We start from the raw sequence: 14,487 nt of genomic DNA, 5'->3' as shown, positions 1-14,487 counted from the left end.
TGGTAAGACAAGTGAGTTTGGGATTGCTATATATTTGTAAGAACAAGTTTCATTTTTTGTTTTTTAAAGTGCTGTGGATTGAGGGGAAGTCTAAAAATGTCAAAGATTTTTTTTCCTGCATTGATGATGAGGATTTTGAAATGTAATCACAAAAATATATAGCATCAGAATGCAGATGGTGGTCACTGATACACACAGAAAGGATGCTGAAGAAGCTGTGTATAAACATTATCAAGAGATGCTACTATCTACTTAGCAAAAGGCAGCGGGCCACGTTCTCAGTGACTGTAGACTGGCATAGCCAATGGAGCTATTCTGTGTGGGAGCTATGCCAATATACAGGTATGAATCTGGCCCAGTTAATTTATTTTGTATCAGAATGTCACCACCTTAGAAACAAAAAATGTAACACAAACTTCATCCTAGTTTTCCTGCAAAAATCACACCTTCTATCTGAACTATAGAGAGGAAACTGAACTCCTATGTATTTCCTTTTGGAGTGTATACGGTCTTGAGTTCTATCAGAGACAGTATGGTGTAAAAAACCTAACCTGAAAGATTTATGTTTTATAAAGAAACTACACTACAAAAGGTGAGGGCTTACTCCCAAAGGGGCCTGTGGGTTTTTCTGATGGGATGGGGCTTAAATAATCTCCCTTGTCCTTAACATCCTATGACATCTAGCCCTGCAACACACCATATATCACTCTCTGGTGTCTTCGGCCACACCTGAACTCTTCATCAGGCCTCTTCTACCCTCCTGAACAGCCACCCCAGCCCTTCCAGCTAGAGTACAACCCTACTCTTCCCAGCAGGAACACCCCAGCCTCTCTGCTGGGAGTTCTTCCTCATCAGTCCCCTCCCCTTCATCTTCCAGGACAGCAGCCCAGCCCTTCCAAACAGAATGCAGTCCTACTCTCTCCTGTAGGAACCCGCCACAGCCTCTCTGCTAGGAGTCCTTCAGCCCTGTCTGGCCCTTAATCCAGTTCTCTAGCATGGAGACATCAGCAGTGAAGCTCCTCTACTGCTCTCCCTGCCTTCATCTCTCGGCACCACCTCTCCAGCTTGGAAACCAACAGATAACTGCCTTTGCTGGTCTTTGGCCTTCAGCCATCAAAGCCCTGGCTCTCTGATTTGAGGAGATCAGTCAGCAAATCCCTCTTGCTGCTCTCCTGCCTTCAGTCTTCTCCCAGGAAACACTTTCTGACTCTGGCAGCTCTCACCTCTTGCCAGTCTTCAGCTCACAGGCAGCTCTCACCTGCGTTTTTCCCAACTGTCTCACCAGTTCTCTCCGCCCTTTAGGGCCCATGTGCCCTCTTTTAAGCCCAATTGGAGTGAGCTGATGAGTCACAAGTGCACTGGTCCTGCTCCCTTCTAAAGGGCCAGTGCTACCCTGTGATAGGAATCTCTAAGAATCCCCAATTATTCCACACTCCCCCAAAGGCTCCGTATGACAGGTAAAATTTTCCATGCAAGATGGACTGGATGAGCATCCCTCCAGGGCCAAGAGGAAATTATCTATTTTTAAAAATGTATATCAACAGTGTCATGTACCAGATATGGACTGGTACATGACTAATCAATTGCACACATACAAAACGGGAAATGACTGACTAGGACGGAGTACTGCAGAAAGGGATCTGCGGGTCATAGTGGATCACAAGCTACATATGAGTTAATAGTGTAACACTGTTGCTAAAAAGCAAATATCACTCTGGAATGTATTAGCAGGAGTGTTGTAAGCAAGACATGAGAAATAGTTCTTTTGCTACTCTGTGCTCATTAGGCCTCAAATGTAGCATTGTGTCCCATTCTGGGTATCATATTTCAGGAAAGATGTGGACAAATTGGAGAAAGTCCAAAGGAGAGCAACAAAAATGATTAAATGTTTAGAAAACATGACCTATGAAGAAAGATTGAAAAAACAGGGCTTGTTTAGTCTGGAGATGAGAAAACTGAGGGAGGACAAAATAACAATTATCAAGTACATAAAAGGTTGTTACAAGGAAGAGGGCAACAAAATTGTTCTCGTTGACCTCTGAGGATAGGACAAGAAGCAATGGGCTTAAAATGCAGCAAGAGCAGTTTAAATTGGACATTAGGAAAAACTTTGCACTGTCAGGGTAGTTAAACACTGTAACAAATTGCCTAGGGAGTTTGTGGAATCTCCGTCATTGGAGGTTTTTAAGAAGTTAGACAAAACACCTGTCAGGAATGGTCTAGTTATTACGTAGTCCTACCTTGAGTGCATCTCCGCATTTAAGGTTTACCATTTACAATATTTTACAAAAAATATATTTATCTTTAAAGTTCAGTATGTATCAGTCTGTTAAGTATCTCTGAATCATACTGGTTTTCTAATTACACATAACAGTTTGGTCATCTGTCTGTCCATTCGTTGCAATGACTGTTTCTGGTCAGTTTGGAGTCTTTTAATTTTCTTGTTCTGCAACTGCCATCTATAGAGTTTGATCTGGTGATTATTCTTTCTAAGGAACTGTAATGTTGACAGTTTTTGTTGAACTCTCCACAGTCAGTCTCAATCAAATATGATCTTGGTGAAGAATTCTTTGTCTTTTTGGAAGCTGGAGTTCTCCGTCCTTTTTCTCCATCCAGTTTGACATAAACATGGTCACCAGGTTCTAGACCTGGAAGTTCTATAACTGAATGATGTCTGTTGTAAAAGTGTTTGTAAGCTCTTTTTGCCATTTATCTGATTTGGCTACTCTTTGCATGTCTGATCACTCTGGAAATTAGAAAAGAACCTAAGTCAGAACAATAGTTATATGTTATCTTCTCATCAAGATTTGTGCTACACTATATGCATTAGCTGTTATCAGTGTTGATTTGTAACTCAGAAGAGCAAGGAATGGATCTTCCTGATGAAGAATTTTCCTGGCAGTCTGTACAGCTCTCTCAGCCTCTTAATTTGCTTGTGGGTAATGTGGGCTGCTAGTAATATGATCAAAATCATATTTCATTTGGATTGACTTAAATTCTTCTGCAGTGAACTGTGGATTGTTGTCTATCACTTGTTGTTCTGGAATACTGAAATGAACAAAAGTGCACTTCAGTTTCTCTAAGCTCTGTGACATGTTACATCTTTCATGTACATTATTTCTATATACCTGGAAAAATAGTCCACTATGACCAGGTAATGATGGCCTCTGAATTTGCATAAATCTGCAGCTAGGTGTTATTCTATATGGTTCAGCATTGTCTCTTAAGGTTATTTGAACTGGAGCACATTTCAAAAGTCCAATATCACCAACAGAGCTGTAACAGAGCCAACAAAGTGACATGCCCCCATATTTCTGCCTCCCATTTATCCCTAGGGGGATGCGCCCCACAGTTTGAAGACTGTCCCCTTCTGCCAGGAGCTGGCAGATCTGAAGCTGATGGGAGCCACGCGGTCCACTTGGGTCCCTGGCTCTCTGGGCTATGGGAGCTGGGGCATTGGCTGGCTGCCTGGCAGCCCTCCCTGCCTTGAGCCCAGAGCCAGACAGACTCTGCACAGCTGTATACTCCCCAGGCATGGTGGGTGGCACAGCTCCGAACTCCACCCTGACATATTCTTGCCTCTGCCCCAAAGGCATTCAGCGCCATCCAGTGACAGTCCCTGGAGCCAGCCCCTGCCAATGGAGCCTGGCTACTATGAAATGCTCCATAAGTTGCTCCCTGGAATACTCATGCCCCTTGGGCACCTGCCTCTCAGCATCCTGGTCACAGCCCCTTGCCACCCGGGGACCTGCCATTGCAGCCAGGTCACTCTCCCCACACTCCCTGCATGCAGAGTGGAACCACCCCTTGCTCCTCTAGGCTGCCCATCCCCAGCCCTGTGACTGCCAGACTCATGGTCACACAGCCCATTCTCTGAGCTCAGCCATGTGAGCCTGGAACCCAGTCCAGGTGCTGGGAGCAGGAGGCTGCTGGTAGGGCAGACTCATTCCCATCAGCTCCAGAAACCAAGGCAGTGAGAACAGAGTGACCCCTAGGGTTACCAAGTTCCAAATAGAGGACACTGCTGGGGGAAGAGGGAGGAGGAGCTGGAGGAGGAAGTTGGGGAGGAGGTGCTGGGGTGGTTCCTGTGTACTGGGAGGGATATTTGGGAGGTACTGGAGAGGGTATTTGGAGGGAATACCTGCAGCAGGGTACCCCCTGGAGGTGGGCTGCCAGTGCTGTGGGGGATGGGCCAGCTAAACAGGGGAGCCTCAGCTGCTGCCAAGGGGACTCTGCATGTGGGGCCTCCGCTTCCCCCTTCCCATTCTCCTATCCCCTTTTCTTCCCCATCCCATTGCCCTTCCCCAATGCCCCATCCCCTCCTTTCCCTCTCCCCACTGTCTCCTGCCCCTATTCCCCACTTCCACCTATCCCTTCCCCTGCCCCATTTCCCTATCCCCATCTCTTCCCCCTTTCCCCTGAACTCTGAATGAAAAGCTTCCTTCTTTTCTAAGTTGTTTCTATGGTGACCTGGCCCATGCAATTCAAAATAGCTCTAGGGATAGTCAGGGCTGTATCAGGTAATTTCAGCTCTGGGAGTGGTGATTGTAAGTCCCTTCTGACTGTCATGTCTGTCCCTCAGTCAATTTTAAAGTCAATAGTCATTCCATGAATATTCAGTTTCACTCTCCAGGCAGGCTCTGTGTCATCACAAGTGATAGATCCCAGAAACAATGTCTCTTGATTGTCTGTAATACGTGTCAAGTCCCTGCTGCTTTGGTGTTGTAAAATGTCCCTATTTTATGCATTTATTACATCTTGCACCTTTGACTGTCCATACATCCCTTCGGCTATGAAAATTTCCACATCTTGTGCATGTAGCTTGTGCAGTTAGCCTGGAAGTTCTCTCTCCTTGCCTCAGGGGTTTTATGTTAATGACTTTTAGCACTCAAGAGGCATCTATTTATTGCTCCTACTCTAGTTTCTTCCCTTTCAAGTTTGGCAAGTTGCTCTTGGTTTTGCTGTTTCAGCAGCTCAGACTACTTTGTTATTTGAATAGCTGTGTGTAGGGTTAAGTCTGTTTTTAGTTGCAGCTTCTGTGAAAGATATTTTTATCTGCATACCATATTACTAATTTATCTCTGATATTTTCATACTTTACAGTCACAAAATCACAGTTTTCTGTCAATGAAAGTAAAACTCTGATAAAAGATTCAACAAATTCCCCTGGTTGTTGAATTATCTGGTGAAAATGTGCCCTTTCATAAAACCACATTTCTGAGGTATAAAGTATGAATCAAACTTAGCCAGAACCCTTTCATAGTCATCTTTGTGAGTGTCTTTAGTAAAGGTAAAAGTTTCAAAGAGATGCTCTGCCTACTTCCCCATGGCATAAATTAAAGAGCATGCCTCTGTGTCTCCAGTTTCCTTGTCGCATTTGGTTGCAAGGTGAAATCTTGCAAAGGGTTACTTCCAATCTGTCCGTTCTGAAGGTCTAGGAAAGCTAAAGTTCTTAGGAGCATTGAAAAGCGGCATTCTAATCGGATTGATCCTGCAACATTTTTGCCTTCCCCCCCTCCATTTGCAGCCTTTGTTGCTACTTTCCTTCTGTTTCTGTTCTCTTCTGGCACCAGTTAGGCTGCCTTTACTTTTGATACCATGTCACATACCAGGTATGAACTGGTTACGGAGCTTCCACTCCAGAGAGATACATGAGATATGGTCTCCTTATGACATTTTAAGGTACTGCCAGGTATATATGCTGTATGCTCAGATAACAAATGTTACACAGTGTCACCTGAAGCTGAGCAGTATAATACAGTTTAGCATACCATTCCAAATGGTGTTTGTTTCCCCCACCCATTCCCAGATCTCTCCTCAACTGAGGTTGGAATACGTTTAGCTGCTAGTGTGCCAAATCCTTTCCAATTTCCACCAAAGAAAGTATGCTAGAACCCACTTTACACCACTTATGAAACACCTCATTCTAAACAGGGTTACCTCTCAAACACACCTCTAGGCACCTCATAGTCTTCCATACCTTGAATGCCTTCCAACAATGGTTCTCAACACCTTCTACAAACATAAGTGAATCTGCCTCAGCAAATGTCACAGATAGAGAAAATGAAGGATAGAGAAGTAAGATTACTTACCCCAAGGTCACATAAAAAGCCTATTATAGAGCAGGAAATAGAACTTAAATTCCCTGGTTCCAAATCCTGTGCACTAAGCAAAGACCACCCTTCCTGCATCCTCCCTCTCTTTCCTCCATATCAGCACAGATATGGACACCAAATACCTAAGCTGAATATTTGTGGATAAGTAATTACCATGCAGACGTTCATCAGACACATCAAATACCTGAATTATTTTTCTATTTTACAATGCAGTACTATATGTCTATGACTACATTGTTTTAATATATACATTTGATAACCTCAGAAGAATCATAGCAGGTGGTGTAAGTGAAGCTACAGTTTGTTTTGCAGTTCAAAGCAAGACCAGATAAAACTGTAGTTGTTTTTACTTTGATCTATCTCATAGGATGGGAATTAAAAAAATATATTCACCTCAAGGGGTTACATCTATTGACTGCACATCAGTATAACCCTGTGGGGGATGAGGTTCTGAATCTGTAGACTTAACAGCATGAGCTCGCCTGTGCATGGCTAATGCAATTGCACATCAGAAGTAATAAATAAAGGGTCTGCTGACTTTACCACTCTTTGTTCATCTAAAAGTATGTAGAAGGTAATATTTTAACTCAGAATTCACTTCTGAGTAGATTTTTGAATTTTATTGCAGTAGCTTCTCTTTCCACAAGCTTTTCTTCCTATTAAACCACTTATACATTTAAAGAGGATGGACCACACTATTTTTTTGTTCCTGAGTGGGGGTGATATTCTTGGTCAAACTCTTTACTGGCATCAACCATAATTAGTACGTTTTCTATGGGGCATTCATTACTAAGTTCATTTTGCCTTCAGCCAATCTGCTGATGAGGAAGTGTGAGCCAAAGCACCTGGGCATTGACACCTACACCGTATTGTAATAGTCTTTGTATAAAATATGCCTTGTGAGGTATCATTTGAAAATTAATAACTCACTGATCATAAATATTCATGTGTGTTGTGTGTATCCAGTGTGTGTTAAGAGTTATGGATACATGCTGAAATTATGACTAAATTGTGTTTAAACCAGGCATGTCAGGGGAATTGGTAAACAGGTCTGTCCTGAACAAAGTAATGTGGGTTTACCTCCATTTACATATAAACGGTAAATAGAACTATCAAGACAAAGGCGGGGGGGGGGGGAAGATAGCAGGAAACAGAACAATTTGCATTTTAGCAAACATCTGTTGGAAAAAAACAGCATGATGCTTCCTTCACCACCAGACTACATGTCACCTGCTTCATAACTTGAAGAAAACTTTGCTTTGAAGGGAACCTTCAGAAGAATCCATTTTAAAAGTTCACTGGAGTATTAAAAAAAAAGGCAGAAAACCCCAAAGTTATTTCTTGTCACCTAAGTAAACAAAGGAAACAGCACTTTTGGGCTTCTCAAGGAGCTTCTGACAGAGGGGTAGGGGACCAGCCAACATAGTGCTGGAAAACTGTGAGTGAGAAAAGCCATCTTAAACAAAGCCTGTACCTTGCTAGATTAAGTTTTAGACTTTTAGACTTCATCTCTTATACTTGAACTCATTTAAAATCCTATCTTCTTTTTTAAAAAACTTATTTTACTATTAACCTAAATGAGCAGTGCTGTGTTGAAATTAGAGTGAATGTTAATTCCAGTTAATATGCCAAGATGTTGGGTTTTGTCTTTTTAAGGGAGCAGCTGGATCTTATTATTCCTCTGAACATTGCAGGAGAGGCTGGACATTGCACAGCAGAGGGGTTTGGGACTGGGGGTGTGTTGGGGTCATCTGCTTACATTAACCAAGTCTGGTCAAGACAAGAGTGTGCCTATGATAACTGCTGGCCAGCTGATGGATTCAAAATGGTTGAATCAGAACTGGACAGCATACAGAACACAGAGTGCATACTGGTTCTGTATGTGTCCCAGATAGGGAGCCATCAGTAGCAGAACAATTTTGGGGCACTCAGGGTTATAATACAAGCAGTGACAACCTCTGACTGGCCTGAACTGCACCCCAGAATGTGATAGGAAGAAAGAGGCTAACGTGATATAAAGTCACATTATCTTCCTCCAGTCACTAACAGATATTATTTACCTCCATCCCCTACTACATTCAGTCAGTCATAACATTTGAATCTGGTAGTGGTTATCTTAATCCCATCAGAATTTAGTCCTTGGAATCCAGGCCCAGCAGCCACCAAAATTCTGATGTAGAAGTGACACTGTGAAGAAGAAAAGAGAAAATAAAAGAAGAGAGGGAGAGGAGAGAAAAGAAAAGAAACAAGAAAAAGAGTCAGTCCAAGGGTAAGAGATAGGAAAAGAAGATGGAGGAGTGAATAAGGGAAGAGAAGGGAAAACAAGGAGGAAAAGTCTGTCCAAGAGGGAAGACTGGGTCAATGTGTCCATTTGGAGATACAGAGGAGAGGGGAGACAAAGAGCAGGGGTCCTGAGGGAGCAGGAGAAACCATGGTGAGTGGGTGGAGCTGGAAAAGGTAATAGAAGAATCAAAGGAAAAGTGGTTTCCTTGACCATACATCTGAACCTTTTTATATGTTCATAACTGGGGAATGATATAAGATCTGGGCTGGTTATTATTCTCCACCTTCACCAAGGTACACTCATCCCTACTTATTGGCCACAATATCACTTAAGCTGGAGGTGATATGAATCAGAGCTAGGTAAAAAATGCATCACTCACCCTGTCTTATGGAGGCAGACATGGACAATCATCAGCAGGTGAGAAAAGAGAACCCACTTACAGAAGCATGTGAAGGAGAGCATGTAAGAGTTTAAAAAAAAACTCTGAGCTGCCTTATCAGAAACTGTACCTTCCAATTCATCCTTTGCCTTGTTTTCCTTTCACTCTGTGGTACTGAGAGGTCAGTCTATCTGCAGGATGACTTGAAAAAACATAAAGCCGGATCTTTTCATTTTGTGTGCTTTCTGTATTATGTGAAGAGGACTGGGCTAAATATTGACAAAGTAGGTTCAGGGGGTAGAAGTGGCAAAGTAGCATTATAGCCAGGAATTAATGAGTCACTCAGTTATAGAAAAACATTTTGAATAGTGATTGCAGCAACAGGGGTGAATCTCAGTTTCACCATTTAAATCACCAGCAATGCCAGAATAGGTGGAAATATTAAGATGCTCCAAAGCTTAGAAGTCCAGCCCAGAAGTGCTAGGTAACAATGACCAAACCTGCCAGTTACCCCAGACAGCAGGACACTTAAGGGAGGCTGTTTTTACTTTTGTCTAGGTATCAGAGACATTATGAGCAGAGTTTTAGACATCCCATGGTTCCATAGCTACAGCATTTGCTTACAGAAATCACCCCTTGCCACAGAACTGTGCTCCACGAGCTCAGCATTTTATGTTTCTAGCCATTCTGGATGCAAACAAAGCCTTGAATACAAGTCTAGGCCTGGTCTACACTGGGGGGGATCAATCTAAGATATGCAACTTCAGCTACGAGAATAGCATAGCTGAAGTCAACGTATCTTAGATCGACTTAGAATCACTTACTTCGCATACTCGTGGCATGAGATCGATGGCTGCCGCTCCCCCATCGACTCCGCTTCCGCCTCTCGCCCTGGTGGAGTTCTGGAGTCGATGGCAGAGCGATCGGGGATCGATTTATCGCATCTACACTAGACGCAATAAATTGATCCCCGATAGATCGATCACTACCCGCCGATCCGGCAGGTAGTGTAGACGTGGCCTACTTGAGGTAGTAATGACCAGTTGAGTCTGCAGACAGCCTGAAAGAAAAGCTCTGAGAGGTGTGAACTGCCCATTCGTCTCCTTGGACTCCACAATTCTGTAGTCCTGGAATTTGGTAACTCTCCAGGAGGAAATGGAATTCATCATTTCTGCCATGGAATTTGCTGTTTGGCTGCTGACAGATGCCCAGCATGTTTTTTTTTATCTCGGTGCCAGGCCCTAACCACAGGTTTCCCCACAGGGAGGAGTTAACTGGATTGCAGTACAGGTACCCCTCACATGCTGGGCCCCAGGTCTCTTAGGGCTTTATACATCACTGCCAGAGCTGGTCAAAATTTGTCAAAAGATTTTAAAATATCTTTTCTGTTTGTTCCTTTTTCTTTCTTTCTTTTTTTTTTTTGCTGAATTTTGTCAAGGAAAAAAGAGACTAAGATTTTCACACTTTTGTCCCATTTTCAACTAGATTTCATAATCCCCAACACCTTGAACTGCACAGGGGGGTGAATAGAAAGCCAGTGAGAACCTCAATCACAGTTGTTACTTGCTCACCCTGGCTTGTCTACTCAAACAGGAAATCACCTTTTGCACTAGCGGAAGTTTGTCCAAGGTTAGCCCTAAATATAGTGGTGTAACAGAGCTGGAATGCACTGGAACACCATGTCTGTACGCCACTGAGCACCCCAACCTTCATCCCTCACCCTACCCTCCACAGAACACCCCCTCCCAACCCAAAATTGGGCTCCACAGCACCAGAGTCAGGCCACACCCAAGGTGGTGTTAGAGAGCAGCATAGAGGCAGAGGACAGAGTTAGAGAGCAACATGGGGGTAGGGTTAGAGAGCAGTGTGGGTGCAGGATTAGGGAGCCAGACTGTCAGGGATCTCTGCCATTGATTACTAATGAACACCCGCACTTAAGATATTATCTTCTTTTCCCCATATCCATTACTGATTTCTAAATCATAGAAACATAGGGCTGGAAGCGTCCTCGATAAGTCATCAAGTTTAGGCCTCTGTGCAGTGGTGGGACCAAGTAAACCTCGCCCATCTCTGACAGGTTTGTCCAACCTGTTTTTAACAACTGCCAAAGAGATGGATTCCACAACCTCCCTTGGAACCCTATTCCTTAACTACCTTTATAGTTAGTTTTTCCTAATATCTAACCTAAATTTCCCTTGCTGTAGATTAAGCCCATTACTTCTTGTTCTCCACGTCCATTGAGGGTAGGACAATTGATCACTGTCCTCTTCATAATAGCTCTTAACATATTTGAAGACTGTTAGCAGGTCTCCCGCTCAGTCGTATTTTCTCAAGACTAAACATGCCCAGTTTTTTTAACCTTTCCTCATAGATCAGGTTTTCTAAACCTTTTATCATTTTTGTTGCTTTCCTCTGGAGTATCTCCAATTTCTCCATATCTTTCCTAAAGTGTGGTGCCCAGAATTGGACACAGTACTCCAGCTGAGGCTTCAGCAGTGCTGAGTAGAGCAGGACAATTATCTCCTGTGTCTAACATACAATATTAATGTTAATGCCCCCTGAAATGGTATTAACCTTTTTTACAGCTGCACCATATTGTTGACTTATATTTGTGATCTGCTATAAGCCTGAGATCCTTATCAGCAGTACTGAATTCAAGGGTCTCTTTTTTCTTAGGCAAACCTGGGGCCAGACACAGGCACAGAATCACAGACATATAAGACTGGAAGGGACCTTGATAGGTCATTTAGTCCAGTCCCCTGCACTGAGGCAGGACTAAGTATTACCTGACAGGAGTTTATCCAACCTGTTCTTAAAAACCTCCAATGACAGAAATTCCACAACCTTCCTAGGTAATTGTTCCAGTGCTTAACTACCCTTACAGTTCAGAAGTTTTTCTTAATGTCTAATCTAAATTTCCCATGCTGCAAGTTAAGCACATTACTTCTTGTCCTGTCCTCAGTGGATAAGCAGAACAATTCATCCTCTTCCTCTTTATAACAACCTTTTATGTACTTAAAGACTGTTATCTTATCGTGTATATCATGCCCCCCCCACACTCTATCTTCTCTTGTTCAGACTAAGCAAACCCAGTTTTTTCAATCTTTCCTTGTAGGTCATGTTTTCTAGACCTTGAATGCTTTTTGTTGCTCTCCTCTGGACTTTCTCCACATCTTTCCCAAAGTGTGCTTCCAAGAACCTGACAAAGTACTCTAGTTGAGGCCTTATCAGTGCTGCGTAGAGTGGAAGAATTCTCAAGTCTTGTTGACAACACTCCTGCTAATACATCCCAGAATGATGTTCGCTTTTTTTGGCAAGTATTACATTGTTGACTCATATTTAGTTTGTGATTCACTATAAACCCCAGATCCTTTTCTGCAGTACTCCTTCTTGGCAGTCATTTCCCATTTTATATTTCTGCAATTGATTATTCCTTCCTAAGTGTAGTACTTTGCTTTTGTCCTTATTGAATTTCATTCTATTTATTTCAGACCATTTCTCCAGTTTGTCAAGATCATTGTGAATTCTAATCCTTTCCTCCAAAGCACTTGCAACCCCTCCTAGCTTGGTATCATCTGCAAACTTTATAAGTTTACTGTCTATACCATTATCCAAATCATTTATAAAGATACTGAATAGAACTGGACCTAAGACAGATCCCTGCGGGATTCCACAAACCCTTCCAGCTTGACTGTGTACCACTGATAACTAATATAAGTTTTTTCCAACTGGTTGTGCACCCACCTTACAGTACTTTCATCTCAGCTAGAGCTCCCCAATTTGCTTATGAGAAAGTCATGTGAGACAGTATCAAAAGCCTTACTAAAGTTGAGGTATTTCACATGTACTTCTTCTCCCCATCCACAAGGCTTGTTACTCTGTCAAAGATGTCGGTTTGACATGATTTGTTCTTGACAAATCCATATTGACTATTACTTATCACCTTATTATCTTCTAGGTGCTTATAAATAGATTGTTTGATTATTTGCTCTTTCTGGGTACTGAAGTTAAGATGACTGGTCTATAATTCCCCAGCTTGTCCTCATTCCCCTTTTAATACATAGGTACTATATTTGCCCTTTTCCAGTGTTCCTCTCCCATCTTCCATGAGTTCTCAAAGATAATTGCTAATGAGATCTTTCAGGTTCAGAGATCTTTTCAGCCAGTTCCTGACGTATTCTCGGATTTTTTCATCAGGCCGTGCTGACTTGAAGACATCTAACTTGTCTAAGCGATGGTCTACAATACAAATCTATATTGGTATAACCACGTTGCTCAAGGGTATGGAAAAGCCACACCCCTGTGCGACACCTATATGCTGACCGAAGTCCCAGTGTAGACAGCACTATGTCGATGGGAGGGCTTCTCCCACTGACATAGCTACTCGGTTATGTAGGTGGCGTCTTCACTAAGCACGACAACGGTGCAGCTGCAACAGTGCAGCTGTGCCACTGGACCGCTACAGGTGTGGTGTAATTCTTAATTCCTAAGTAATTCTTAATTAGTTCTTTCCCTAGTTTAGTCTCATATCCTACCCCATTTACACTGATGTTCAGTATGTTAGTATACCAATTACTGCTAACCTTTTTGGTCAAAACTGAACCAAAAGAGACATTTAACACTTTGGCCATTCCTGTGTTTTCTGTCATTGTCTTTCCCTCCTCATTGAGTAATGGGCCTGCTCTGTCCTTGGTCTTCCTCTTGCTTCTAATGTATTTGTAAAATGTTTTATTATTCCCCTTTATGTCCCTAGATAGTCTAATCTCGTTTTGTGCCTTGGCACATGAGTTTGCTTTTAATTAGTTAATTTTTGTGGCTATTTTTCTCCCCATGATGATTCACTTCTTTTTCCCTTACAAAGAAAATCTGTTGGTGGATGTATCACAAACATCTGGCTGTCATTGCGGGCATGTATTGTGCTAAGCATCTACTGATAAATTACTTGATTAATATGTAATAGTTAGCACTTCCATATACAAGTAACATGCTCTTCACAAAGCTGTTTGTCATGTGTCTCTCACAGCTGTCATCCTGCAATGTGAAAAGCCTCATACATTTTACAGAAAGCCTGTGACAGTGACTAATGGTAATATTGGCTTCAGTATATGTTTGGGAGGCAAACTGTTTTATTTTTAAACACCATTTTGTGGTTTTCTTTTTTATATGTTAATAAATATATTTCTTACATTTGCTGTCATGGCCCTCTTATGCATCACAGTCTTGTAAACACTTCTAATGGCAATTAAAAATGCTTCCTTATTTGCCTGGTTGATCCACTTACCTCTTGTCTGAATTACCCAACTCATTACATTGAATTACTACTTAAAACATGCTGAATTGCTCAAGAATGGCAGCCATTTCGGATTCACCATCAAAATGCTAAAATTTGGGTGAAGTGTGATGTAAACCTAATACATCTAGACATTCATCGATCTTGTCTCTTTGTTGTTAATTAGAAATTAACTTTTTTCAGGCATTTTACATTGGGATGAAGTAAGCATAAGAAAAACTTTGGTCCTTGTATCTAGAGGAGCAGATACTTGCAGGTTATTTTAGGAGTGTGCATTAAACAAGCCAATGCAAATTCCAGCCAAGAGCTTTCAGTGATACAACAGATAACAAAAATGACAGCATCAGCAGAGGAGAAAGAAAGATGACTCTGGTTACATTCATAGTCAAATCAAGACTGGTTACATTCATAGTTGGCA

This window comes from Lepidochelys kempii, chromosome 3 (assembly GCF_965140285.1).
Source record: "Lepidochelys kempii isolate rLepKem1 chromosome 3, rLepKem1.hap1, whole genome shotgun sequence".
NCBI lineage: Eukaryota > Metazoa > Chordata > Testudines > Cheloniidae > Lepidochelys > Lepidochelys kempii.
The sequence above is the reverse complement of the archived record's forward strand: the minus strand, read 5'-3'. Positions refer to the sequence as shown.